We start from the raw sequence: 13,706 nt of genomic DNA, 5'->3' as shown, positions 1-13,706 counted from the left end.
ACATTCTTGGTTCTTTCGGCAAAGTCACGTAGAAGGGAAACACAAAAATAATGAAAAATATATATGAAACAATAAAATTCTCACGACGTTTCGACTGCAACACAAGCACCTGATGATGACTGCTTGTGTTGCAGTCGAAACGTCGTGAGAATTTTATTGTTTTATATATATTTTATTATTTTATTGTGTTCCCTTCAACGTGACTTTACCGAAAGAACCAAGAATATGAGATCACTCACGGTTTAATAATCTAATCTTTAACAACGACGACAACAACAACATGTACATAGTGCGTTGCGGTCGGTGATACTTTAGAGCAGAGCTTCATCTTCTTAACCTGGGGGTGCACGCTGCGAGATGCCCTTTCTGGGGGGGGGGGGAGGGGGAGGGGGGTAGCGAGACACGGCCACAATTTATATATATTTTTTTCAGAAGGTAAATCATCGAACACACAAATTGAGCACGGGCAATCTAAGTAACAACTTACTTGGTTTCAATCTTGATTTGAAGCTTTCGTGACTGCAGGAATCCATACTCTTTGGTTCTTTCGGTAAAGTCCACGTGGGTAGAAAATGAAATAAAAATAAATCACGACGTTTCGGGCACAACACAAGCGTCCGCCGTCAGGTGGGACAAACACAGCAATAAACAACTGCTGTGGTTGTCCCACCTGATGACGGGCGCTTGTGTTGCGCCCGAAACGTCGTGATTTAATTCATTTCTAACTACGTTACTTTGTTTCATCAAACCCCCGCGTATCCATTAACACTGCCCCTTGCGTGCAAACCCGCGGCACATACGAACCGTCGCTACGCAGACACGTGAACGTGCACACCGCTCACGCCAGGTGTTGGACTGATGACAAAGTGCGCGCGGAGAGAGAGTGAGAGGGAGACAGGTAGACGTAGCTACACCCCGTAGCAAAATGGCATTCGCAAAGGACGCGACGAAGATCGTTCGCCACAAAGCCCCCGTCGACTGACACGACGCGACCACTCGGGCTCACAAAGCCCCAATGTGCATCGCAACGTCGAATTCGCAAATGTGATCAGCGCGTCCTCGCGTGAAATGGCAGTCTGCGTTGACGTTGTTCCAGCCGACAGTCCGCACGTCGCACGCGTTGATTCGGTGAGTTGGCTAGCCGACGCTGGTAACTCGATGTTTTGGTGAATGAATGAACAAGACATCCCGCTGATATAATTATATTATTATGTTGTTGGTGTTGTTGTTGTTGTTGACACGACAGAGAAGAGGCGAAAGTGTACGGGGCAACGGGAATTGTAATTTGTGAATAAACACGCACACACCTGTGATGTAATTCTGATTTTATTCGGTGTTAATTTTACAAAAATACAGGCAAATTACTCACGCGTCATTCGTATAGGATGATGGACTTTTCCGAATATATCCAACGTGTGTCTCTTACCTGTTCAATATCACGCTCTCCAATATATACGCAGCATATACTTACCGGCCCTTAATGAGCGCGCGTGTGTATGTTTGTATATATGTGTGTAACATATATATGCATATTATTTATACTATAAGTGAGATAATTCCACACCTAAAACAAAACACGTAAAATGTTATTCGGTTACGACGTTTTGCAAAGGGTTCGCTCCCCACAGCCCGTAATTATTGTTATAAAAAAATCGTAATGTTTTTATGCGTAGCTGTTCATCCTACACACAATTTCAGTCCATGATGAAAAAAATACAACCGATAAAGACGCACAAGACCATTAAACGCGTTCGATTCTCCGTGTATTTCACGATGTAACGATGTTGAATAACAATATACACGTTATGCATAAATACACACTAAAATATTTAACGTTGCAGTACAAACCGAAAGTGGCTGTGAACATCGCGTGGCCGAAAACTTCGTGAATACCAAAAACCCCACAGAGTGCACCACAAACACCACAGCGTGCACCACAAACACCACAGCGTGCACCACAAATACCACAGCGTGCACCACAAACACCACAGCGTGCACCACAAATACCACAGCGTGCACCACAACCACCACAGCGTGCACCACGAACACCACAGCGTGCACCACGAACACCACAGCGCGCACCACAACCACCACAGCGTGCACCACGACCACCACAGCGTGCACCACAAACACCACAGCGTGCACCACAAACACCACAGCGCGCACCACAAACACCACAGCGCGCACCACAAACACCACAGCGTGCACCACAAACACCACAGCGTGCACCACAAACACCACAGCATGCACCACGCACGTCCAGACATCAGCCAACCATTGCCTGCGCACGACCCTCCTGATCACAGCTGGAAGTCTTGAGACTCACAGAGGCTTCCCTGAAAGTAACAACAACAACATCGCATGATTACTTATTACTGTATTATTGTTGTTGTAGTTGTTGTGAACGAGCAACGGAGAGTTTAAGCTCGGCTGTCCGCGGTAATGTTATAAACACAAATCCTCCTTTACTCCCAGCCCCTACAGTTATCTCATTTTCATTTTACGTAACACAATGCCAGGGGGGAATATGTTTGGTGAGGTTTTGTTTTTTTGGTATCACCCAGTATATGATTTAGGATTTAAAGAACACGCGTGTCAAAGGATCACATTAATAGAAGCCCAAATGTCAAAGAGAAATTCTGCCTTCGTTGTGCTCAGCCTTTTTGTATTTGTCACCCGCACCTCGTGGGTCTCGATAGCTTGTATTAGAATCGTTTTTATTCTCCCCTTGTTCAAAACGCCGAAACGAACTTCTTCCACCGTTTAAAATCAGCGCGACGATTTCGTCTTCGCACGGAGATCCCCCCGCGCCGCCTGTTACCCGGCGAGTTCACGGTAGCAACGTCGCAGCAGCGGCCGCTGACGACAAAAAGTCGCTGTCCGCGGCGGAGAGTAGACCCGTCAGCAGCCAGCCGGCGAACTCGTGACCCAGCTTGTTCAATTTGTAGTTTGATCATCAAAAAAATAGACGAAGATTCCCCCCCCCCCCAGTGTAGCCTCAACAGACTGTTGGGGCAAGTGCTGTTAGCGAGCACCTACGAAGGCCGAAACGGCACACGAGGGGGTGGGTGGCCAGCACCACGCACCGACCACCTTTGTCTCCCCAGTGGCGTTGTTTACTACACACCGCACCAGGTACTCGTTTGAGGCTCAGTCGACCTAGGGGGAGGCACAGGATGGGTTCAGATAATCGTCGCTGGGTGCTGGCCGTGAGCGGGAATCGAACTCGGTTCGCCGGGTTCGTAGCGCAGCTCAGCGCTAACCGCTACATTACCGCTCCCCACTGTATAATTGATACACACACACGCACAACATACCGACATGGTTTCCATCGCAATAAGGTGCAATACGGGTAGGTATTTGAGGGGGGGGCGGAGGGGGGGGGCAGCAAATGTTCAACTCTTTATTTACACACTGCGATTTAAACGAGAGCCACTGATGGGCCGCTTAAGGCGCTGTCAGTAGATGAGAATGATGAGCAGAAGAGAGGGGGAGCGAGAGAGGAGGAGAGAGGAGGCGAGAGAGGAGAGAGGAGGAAAGATGAGGAGAGAGATAGAAAAAAATATTGCATAGAAAACAGGGGAAACATAGACATAGAGTAGGGAGAGAGGGGGTAGAGAGAGAGAGTGGGGGGGGGGGGGGTAGAGAGAGGGGGTAGAGAGAGAGAGGGAAGGGATAAGGAGGAGAGCAGAGCGCGAAGTCTTTTGTGAAATCTTTCGTTTCAAAAGGCGGGGGGCGGGGGGGGGTGCACATAAAGCAAAGCATTGAAAAAACCACACGCGCAATAAACGAAATGATGAACGAAGCAAAGTGCCGACTACACCGAGTATCTTCTTGTTTCCTCTGATCGCAAAAAAAAAGAGAGGAGGAGGAGGAGAGACGAGGAGAGACAGAGGAGGAGAGAGACAGAGGAGGAAAAAAGACGAGCGAGGAGAAGAGAGACGAGAGAGGAGGAGAGACAGAGGAGGAGAGAGACAGAGGAGGAAAAAAGACGAGCGAGGAGAAGAGAGACGAGAGAGGAGGAGAGACGAGGAGGAGAGAGGAGGAGGAGGAGAGAGGCAGCGAGAGAGACCATTGAGTCCAGGGCGCCGCGTTAGTGCCGGGCCCGCTCAGCACCATGGACAGCGCCCCTTCGCCCCCGTGTGCGGCACGGGGAGTGTTCACCTGCCCGTTTTGCGATGGCTCGCCCACCAACCACCGCACAACAATGCTGCTGTGCTTGCGCCTGGTGACAGTAGCAGCAGTGAATTCCAACGTTGAGGTCTCCTGCTGCTGCTGCTACTGCTGCTACTGCTGACCACGACGAGAAGGCTTCAGAGAGAGAGTTAGAGAGAGTTCGTCCACAGTAGAGGGTTTTGGGTGATATCGCGTAAAATATAAATGCGTCGTGAAACCAAGCCACCACTCGACACAGCCAATTCGTAAGGTTTTGCCCAAGTAAACAAAACGCGCCAATTCCTCGTCACTAGTACAGCAAACAGCGGTTTGTTTGTTTGTTGGAGAGTAAACCCACAACAACATTTAGAATGTGCAACTCGTGTCGTTTTGCTGCTTCCTCGTTCAAAAGCATCGGAGACCACAGTGGCTTTACTACGTGGGTCCATAGTTTTGCTTGCCATGACCACAAACGCGCGCCACTGTTGCTTGTCTGTATTTAATGTATCTCTCCGTGTCACTCTGAGTGCCTCTGTGTATCTCGATGCGTTGGCTGGGCCATGTAGCCCCTCATGCCCAGTCGCCGCATGCCTAAACAGCTTTTGTTCGGCCGGATCGAGGGGGCTAAACGGGCGCGGCACGGGCTAGAGAAGAGATGGAGTGACGTGGTACAGGAGGACGTGGAGCTGAGTGGACTTGCCGATGACTGGTAACTTCGGTGTTAAGATCGGCCTCTGTGGAGGAGGCTCGTGAAGGACGCTACTGGGCAGTTGGCAGGCAGTCGCACTCCAACAACAACGGAGGGCGGAGGAGCGACGCTCAGAACAACGAGCGGAGCGCCGGGTGGCTAAAGCACAGCAGGTTGGCACAGTAGGGGGCACAGGTGGTGCACCAGCCAGTCATCTCAGTCATCTCAGTCAGTCGACCCGTGGCACTTGGGTCTGCCCCGTGACCTCCTGCCAGGGGGCGTTCGACACTTCACGTAGCCTCAAGGTGCACATGGCCTGGCACAAGCGTCGTGGTGACGTCAGCGCCACTTAGTGGCGAATGGCGGTTGTTGTTGTTTCTCGATGAGTGTGCATCTCCATGGAGTCTCTGCGTATCCATTTGTGTCTCTATGGCTTTACTAAGTGGGTCCATAGTTTTTGGTTGCATGGTCACGATCGCCCGCCACTGTGACTCGAGTCTTTAACCATCGTCCCGTTCATAAAGGAGACGTGCGCTTGCGGCCTTGTGTTGATGTCCTGGTGATGCGGTTGATGGTTCCACCACCAGCGTCTTCGCGGAAGGGGGAATCTCAAAACCAACAGGTGTGCGATGATGATCAGAATGAGAATGTTGTACTTTAGACTACGGAAGGAATTCCGATGAGCTACTAAGCTCTTTTATCAACAAATGTCCAGTCGGGGCACGGGGTAAGAGCGTTACAACAACAAACAGTGACACAAACACGATAATAGCGCAAGAATGGTAAACAAATCACCCAAATACAAACAAACACAACAACTAAACCATCCCCATCCTACCAGGCAAAGCCTACGGAGCTATTAACTCACAGCAGCCGAAATGAATCTCAATAATCTCGATGCACGTTTCTAAATGTGGAGGGGGAAACCCGTCCACGTTGTTCCACTCTGCTCGCTACGACAGCAGCAGAGTTCTTCCATAACGCTCGTGACGATGTTACTCAGCCATCAGTCTTCATTGTTACCATCAGATATGGTAAATACAGGGATGGATGGATGGGGATGGGGGGGGTTCCCAACGACGCATCGGTCATGCGAGTTGCTTTGGGCATACTTTACCACGCTGGTCATCGCGGGGTTTGTGATTAGTGTCATTTTTTTTAAATCAAATTGAAAAATGTATTCTGTACCAACTTGCCGCGTGTGTGCGTGTGTGCAGCGTATAACACCTGCCGCACTTTTGACGCGGCTTTAATGAATGCGCCGCAAGCATTGTTTCAAATGACTCGAACCCACGAGTGAATTCGTCGTGACCACGTGTGCGCGCGCCAGAGTTAGCCGCTTCATAAATGGAACGAAACTATTCGAGTCACGGTGGACGTCAATGATTTTATTTCGTCGACGTGTTTGCTTAAAGCCGCCAACGCCGCACATCGATGCTGTTTTGATGCGCCGCTTGCCACCAGCGGAGTGATGGCCCAGCAGAGCAGTCCCACAGATGTCAACCAACACGGTTTTGCCCCCCGTATTACTCTCGCGAAGGGAAAATGAGTTACCTGGTCCGCAAGGCGTACTACAGCCGTTTCAACACGGGCAAAAAGAATATCTATTTGTTTGTGTGTTTCTCCCCTTGTGATGCGACTTTGTGGGTTGAACGTTGAGATTTACAAGGGGCACGGGATGACCAATGAGGTGGGAATTGGTCTTTAATAATGTCGGGCACTGATAAGGGGTTGATGGCGATGTAGTCGGCACGGTGTTGTCTCTCTTCGGCGTTGGCAATAAGTGCTCGTTGGCTTGTGTCTCGCCACGGCGGGAGGCCGTCTGAAGTTGAAACTTTGCCACGGCGTTCAAGAAAGCGAGGCGACGTTCTACAAAGCGAGGCGACGTTCCACAAAGTGAGGCGACGTTCTACAAAGCGAGGCGACGTTCTACAAAGTGAGGCGACGTTCTACAAAGCGAGGCGACGTTCTACAAAGTGAGGCGACGTTCTACAAAGCGAGGTGACGTTCTACAAAGCGAGGCGACGTTCTACAAAGTGAGGCGACGTTCCACAAAGTGAGGCGACGTTCTACAAAGCGAGGCGACGTTCTACAAAGCGAGGCGACGTTCTACAAAGTGAGGCGACGTTCTACACAGCGAGGCGACGTTATACAAAGCGAGGCGACGTTCCACAAAGTGAGGCGACGTTCTACAAAGTGAGGCGACGTTCTACAAAGTGAGGCGACGTTCTACAAAGCGAGGCGACGTTCCACAAAGTGAGGCGACGTTCTACAAAGCGAGGCGACGTTCTATAAAGTGAGGCGACGTTCTACAAAGCGAGGCGACGTTCTACAAAGCGAGGTGACATTCTACAAAGCGAGGCGACGTTCTACAAAGTGAGGCGACGTTCCACAAAGTGAGGCGACGTTCTACAAAGCGAGGCGACGTTCTACAAAGCGAGGCGACGTTCTACAAAGTGAGGCGACGTTCTACAAAGTCAGGCGACGTTCTACAAAGTGAGGCGACGTTCTACAAAGTGAGGCGACGTTCTACAAAGTGAGGCGACGTTTTACAGAGTGAGACGACGTTCTACACAGTGAGGCGACGTTCCACAAAGTGAGGCGACGTTCCACAAAGTGCGGCGACGTTCTACAAAGTGAGGCGACGTTTTACAAAGTGAGGCGACGTTCTACAAAGTGAGGCGACGTTCTACACAGCAAGGCGACGTTTTACACAGCGAGGCGACGTTCTACAAAGTCAGGCGACGTTCTACAAAGTGAGGCGACGTTCTACAAAGCGAGGCGACGTTCTACAAAGAGACGCGACGTTCTACAAAGAGAGGCGACGTTCTACAAAGTGAGACGACGTTCTACAAAGAGAAGCGACGTTCTAAAAAGTGAGGCGACGTTCTACAAAGAGAGGCGACGTTCTACAAAGTGAGGCGACGTTCTACAAAGTGAGACGACGTTCTACAAAGTGAGGCGACGTTGTACAAAGCGAGGCGACGTTCTACAAAGTGGGGCGACGTTCTACAAAGTGAGGCGACGTTCTACAAAGTGAGGCGACCTTCTACAAAGAGAGGCGACGTTCTACAAAGTGAGGCGACGTTCTACAAAGTCAGGCGACGTTCTACAAAGTGAGGCGACGTTCTACACAGCGAGGCGACGTTCTACAAAGTCAGGCGACGTTCTGCAAAGTGAGGCGACGTTCTACAAAGTGAGGCGACGTTCCACAAAGTTAGGCGACGTTCTACAAAGTGAGGCGACGTTCTACAAAGTGAGGCGACGTTCTACAAAGTGAGGCGACGTTCTACAAAGTCAGGCGACGTTCTACAAAGTCAGGCGACGTTCTACAAAGTGAGGCGACGTTCTACAGAGTGAGGCGACGTTCTACAAAGTGAGGCGACGTTCTACACTTTGAGATGACGTTCCACAAAGTGAGGTGACGTTCTACAGAGTGAGGCGACGTTTTTCAAAGTGAGGCGACGTTCTACACAGTGAGGCGACGTTTCACAAAGTGAGGCGACGTTCCACAAAGTGCGGCGACGTTCTACAAAGTGAGGCGACGTTCTACAAAGTGAGGCGACGTTCTACAAAGTGAGGCGACGTTCTACAAAGCGAGGCGACGTTCTACAAAGCGAGGCGACGTTCTACAAAGTGAGGCGACGTTCTACAAAGAGAGGCGACGTTCTACAGAGTGAAGCGACGTTCTACAAAGTGAGGCGACGTTCTACACAGCGAGGCGACGTTTTACACAGCGAGGCGACGTTCTACAAAGTCAGGCGACGTTCTACAAAGTGAGGCGACGTTCTACAAAGCGAGGCGACGTTCTACAAAGAGACGCGACGTTCTACAAAGAGAGGCGACGTTCTACAAAGTGAGACGACGTTCTACAAAGAGAAGCGACGTTCTAAAAAGTGAGGCGACGTTCTACAAAGAGAGGCGACGTTCTGCAAAGTGAGGCGACGTTCTACAAAGTGAGACGACGTTCTACAAAGTGAGGCGACGTTCTACAAAGCGAGGCGACGTTCTACAAAGTGGGGCGACGTTCTACAAAGTGAGGCGACGTTCTACAAAGTGAGGCGACCTTCTACAAAGAGAGGCGACGTTCTACAAAGTGAGGCGACGTTCTACAAAGTCAGGCGACGTTCTACAAAGTGAGGCGACGTTCTACACAGCGAGGCGACGTTCTACAAAGTCAGGCGACGTTCTACAAAGTGAGGCGACGTTCTACAAAGTGAGGCGACGTTCTACAAAGTGAGGCGACGTTCTACAGAGTGAGGCGACGTTCTACAAAGTGAGGCGACGTTCTACACAGTGAGGCGACGTTCCACAAAGTGAGGCGACGGTCTACAGAGTGAGGCGACGTTTTTCAAAGTGAGGCGACGTTCTACACAGTGAGGCGACGTTCCACAAAGTGAGGCGACGTTCCACAAAGTGCGGCGACGTTCTACAAAGTGAGGCGACGTTCTACAAAGTGAGGCGACGTTCTACAAAGTGAGGCGACGTTCTACAAAGTGAGACGACGTTCTACAAAGTGAGGCGACGTTCTACAAAGTGAGGCGACGTTCTACAAAGTGAGACGACGTTCTACAAAGCGAGGCGACGTTCTACAAAGCGAGGCGACGTTCTACAAAGAGAGGCGACGTTCTACAGAGTGAGGCGACGTTTAACAAAGTGAGGCGACGTTCTACAAAGTGAGGCGACTTTCTACAAAGCGAGGAGACGTTCTACACAGTGAGGCGACGTTCTACAAAGTGAGGCGACGGGGGTGGAGGGGGGCGCGGTTCGACGTCACGGTGTCCGTCGTGGGGGCGGGGTTCGCCCCAGGCCCCGCACCCCCTCCCTCCCTCACTGGCACACACCGGAAACGTTTCTGAATTCACGCGCTCACCTCTTGACGATGTCCGAATCGAACTCATGCACCCCCACAACGGTTTAGGGCACAGTGGGCTCACGAACCTCGCTCTGTTCTCCATCACCCACTTGCCACTCCCCCTACCCCACACCCCCCTCTCTATCTCTCCTCCCTGGCTCCTCCCCCCTCTCTTACCGACAAGAGGCTCCTCCCCCCCCCTCTCTTACTGACAAGAGGCTCCTCCCCCCTCTCTTACCGACAAGAGGCTCCTCCCCCTCTCTTACCGACAAGAGGCTCCTCCCCCCTCTCTTACCTACAAGAGGCTCCTCCCCCCTCTCTTACCGACAAGAGGCTCCTCCCCCCTCTCTTACCTACAAGAGGCTCCTCCCCCCTCTCTTACCGATAAGAGGCTCCTCCCCCCTCTCTTACCGACAAGAGGCTCCTCCCCCCTCTCTTACCGACAAGAGGCTCCTCCCCCCTCTCTTACCGACAAGAGGCTCCTCCCCCCTCTCTTACCGACAAGAGGCTCCTCCCCCCTCTCTTAGCGACAAGAGGCTCCTCCCCCCTCTCTTACCGACAAGAGGCTCCTCCCCCTTCTCTCACCGACAAGAGGCTCCTCCCCCCTCTCTTACCGACAAGAGGCTCCTCCCCCCTCTCTTACCGACAAGAGGCTCCTCCCCCCTCTCTTACCGACAAGAGGCTCCTCCCCCCTCTCTGACCTACAGTATAAAGCCTCTTGCCACAGCAGCCCTTTTGCCCACTTCAGCAATTGTGTCTTGCTGTGGTCGTCCCACCTGATGACGGACGCTTGTGTTGCACCCGAAACGTCGTGATTTTACTTATTTTATTTATACCTACGTGACTTTACCGAAAGAACCAAAGAGAATGTAAAGATCCCCCGTATAGCCTTATCAGAATGTAGGGGCAAGCGCTGTTATCGAGCACCTATAAATGAAGGCCGGCACGGCCAACGAGGGGGTGGGTGGCCAGCACCACGCACGACCGCCTTTGTCTCCCCAGTGGTGATGTTTACACACCGCACCAGATACTAATTTGAGGCTGAGTCGACCTAGGGGAGGAGGCCCAGGACCGGTTCAGATAATCGTCACTGGTGTTGGCCGTGAGCGGGAATCGAACCCGGCTCGCTGGGTTCATAGCACAGCGTAGCGCTAACCGCTACACCACCGCTCCCCACTTATTATTATTTACCCAGCCGTGTCCACACGGATGAACCTCCACCCCTCGTGTTAGCCCTCCCCCCTCGCCCCACGTCTAGTCACCTCCGTCCATCCATCCATCATCCGTTCATCCATTTGCGTTCAACCGGAGATCCTCGTTCAGTGTCAAGGCTCTCTCAATTTTTGACCCCCCCCCCCTCGTCACACGGCGTCACAAAAAGTCAGACCCCCCCCCAGCTTTACTCCCCGGGACTTGGATTTACCACGCCCGGCCGCCTTTGTCTCCCCAGTGGCGATGTTCACACACCACAGCAGTTACTCGTTTGAGACTGAGTCGACCTAGGGGAGGCCCAGGACCGAGTTCAAATAATCGTCACCGGTTGTGGCCATGAGCGGGAATCGAACTCGGGTCGCCGGGTTCGTAGCGCGGCGTAGCGCTAACCGCTGCACTACAATGCGTTACACTTGCACACACACACAGACAGACACACACACAGACAGACACACACACAGACAGACACACACAGACACACACACAGATACACACAGACAGCGCGCTAACCGCTACACTACAATGCGTTACACTTGCACACACACACAGACAGACACACAGACAGACACACACAGACACACACACAGATACACACAGACAGCGCGCTAACCACTACACTACAATGCGTTACGCTTCCACATGCGCGGGTCACGTGACAGATTTGACGTCACAGCTCACTTGACGCGCAAAAAATATATGCATTATTGAGCTCCCCCCCCCCAAAAAAAGTATATTTTTATAATGTTTGCATGGTGTACAGTCTGGAAAATACCCACGTGGCAAATTTCAAGTATGTTGCATGTCGGGAAGTACGCTAAACATTTTGAACAGTCACACAAAATCACAAATTTGCCTTTTATAGATATGGAGATAAGCGACGTTTCTGAGAAACGTCCCTGCTTAGTTATAACTTCTCCGTATATATATACACGTGTGTGTGTGCAACCGTGCGAATATTGTTTGAATTAATGTCGGCCTTGCACCGACGCCAACGCCATGGATGGACCCGGCCGTTTATTCAAACAACGTGGGGCACCCAAAGCCTTGAGTGGCGTGGCGTGAGGCGCAGCTGCGATGCCTCGGGGCCCAGGCTGAGCATAGTCCCGGTAGTGTCCGAGCGAGTGCGTGCATGCCGGGAGCGGTGGCGCAGCGGTTAGCGCACTGCGGTCGTGGAATCGCCGCTCGAGAGTTCGAGTCCAGCTCACGGACAGTCGGTGAACCGGTCCAAGCCGCCCGCCCGCCCACCCCCCCCCCCCCCTCTCCCCTAAGTCGACTCAAACTTAAATGAGTTCCTGGTGGGATGTACAAGACATCGACACGAGGGAGACAAAGGCGGCCGGGCGTGGTGCTGGCCACCCACCCCCTCGCGTGTCGTGTTCGCCCTTCACAGGTGCTGCTCGCTGCTAAAAGCACTTGCCCCAACAGTCTATCAAGGCTACACGGGGGTGCTGTGTTTGTGTACTGTATATGTACGTGTGTGCTACACCAGTGACGATCATTTTAACCGGTCCTTGGGCCTCCCCTAGGTCGACTCAGCCTCAAAGGAGTACCTGGTGCTGTGTGTGAACATCGCCACTGGGGGAGACAAAGGCGGTCGTGCGCGGTGCTGGCCACTCACCCCCTCGTGTGCACTGGCGACCTTCATAGTTGCTCGCGAACGGCACTTGCCCCAGCAGTCTGTTAAAGGCTATACGGGGGAACTTTGTCTTTGTATATATGTCGGAACCGGTAACATGGAAATGTATCTCGCTGCGTGACGAAACTCGGCCACCTGAGCGATCTGTAAACCGCTCCCATGTCTCATCTATCGGCCGACTCAGCCATCAACGTGTGGCTATCGTGCGGTGTGCTAATGTCGGGGAGACAAAGGCGGCCAGGCGTGGCTCTGGCCACGCTGTCTGCGTCCGAGAGGTGCTCGCCAACTAACAGCCCTTGCCCACCACGCTGCGAAAGGCTACACGGGGGATGGGTAGCGGTAGTGTCGGGGGTAGCGGTAGTGTGGGGGGTAGCGGTAGTGTGGGGGGGAGCGGTAGTGTGGGGAGGAGCGGTAGTGTGGGGGGTAGCGGTAGTGTGGGGGGTAGCGGTAGTGTGGGGGGTAGCGGTAGTGTGGGGGGTAGCGGTAGTGTGGGGGGTAGCGGTAGTGTGGGGGGTAGCGGTAGTGTGGGGGGTAGCGGTAGTGTGGGGGGTAGCGGTAGTGTGGGGGGTAGCGGTAGTGTGGGGGGTAGCGGTAGTGTGGGGGGTAGCGGTAGTGTGGGGGGTAGCGGTAGTGTGGGGGGTAGCGGTAGTGTGGGGGGTAGCGGTAGTGTGGGGGGTAGCGGTAGTGTGGGGGGTAGCGGTAGTGTGGGGGGTAGCGGTAGTGTGGGGGGTAGCGGTAGTGTGGGGGGTAGCGGTAGTGTGGGGGGTAGCGGTAGTGTGGGGGGTAGCGGTAGTGTGGGGGGTAGCGTGCTGCGCAATGAACCCGGCGACCCGGGTTCGATTCCCGCTTACGGCCAACACCGGTGACGATTATCTGAACCGTTCCTGGGCCTCCGATAGGTCGACTCAGCCTCTAATGATTGCCTTTGTGCGGTGTGTAAACATCGCTACTCGGGAGACAAAGGCGGCTGGGCGTGGTGGCGGCCACCCACCCACCTGTTTTGCCGTGCCGGCCTTGATAGGTGCTCGCTAACAGCGCATGCCCCAACAGTCTGTTGCAGGCTACACGGGGGATCTCTGTACACAGACACGCGTTTTTAAAACGCGATCTCGAATATCCGCACATCGATAATGTAAAACATTGTACACGCCGCGTGTTCC

At 52.7% G+C, this 13,706-nt stretch overlaps 1 long non-coding RNA gene across 1 annotated transcript in view; it reads right to left on the bottom strand.

Moving 5' to 3' along the window:
• Positions 1 to 1,313: 1,313 nt before the first annotated feature.
• The window catches only part of LOC142906299 (uncharacterized), a 34,459-nt gene continuing 22,066 nt past the window's right edge, over positions 1,314 to 13,706 (bottom strand). The window contains exon 2 of the long non-coding RNA XR_012930138.1: positions 1,314 to 2,336. This is a non-coding gene — a long non-coding RNA (uncharacterized LOC142906299). The remainder of the gene's footprint in view (positions 2,337 to 13,706) is intronic.

This window comes from Petromyzon marinus, chromosome 63 (assembly GCF_048934315.1).
Source record: "Petromyzon marinus isolate PM22_M1 ecotype Great Lakes invasive population chromosome 63, UKy_Petmar_22M1.pri1.0, whole genome shotgun sequence".
In the NCBI taxonomy this organism is placed as follows: Eukaryota; Metazoa; Chordata; class Hyperoartia; order Petromyzontiformes; family Petromyzontidae; genus Petromyzon; species Petromyzon marinus.
Note: the sequence above shows the minus strand (reverse complement) of the source record. Positions and strands in the feature narration are given on the sequence as shown.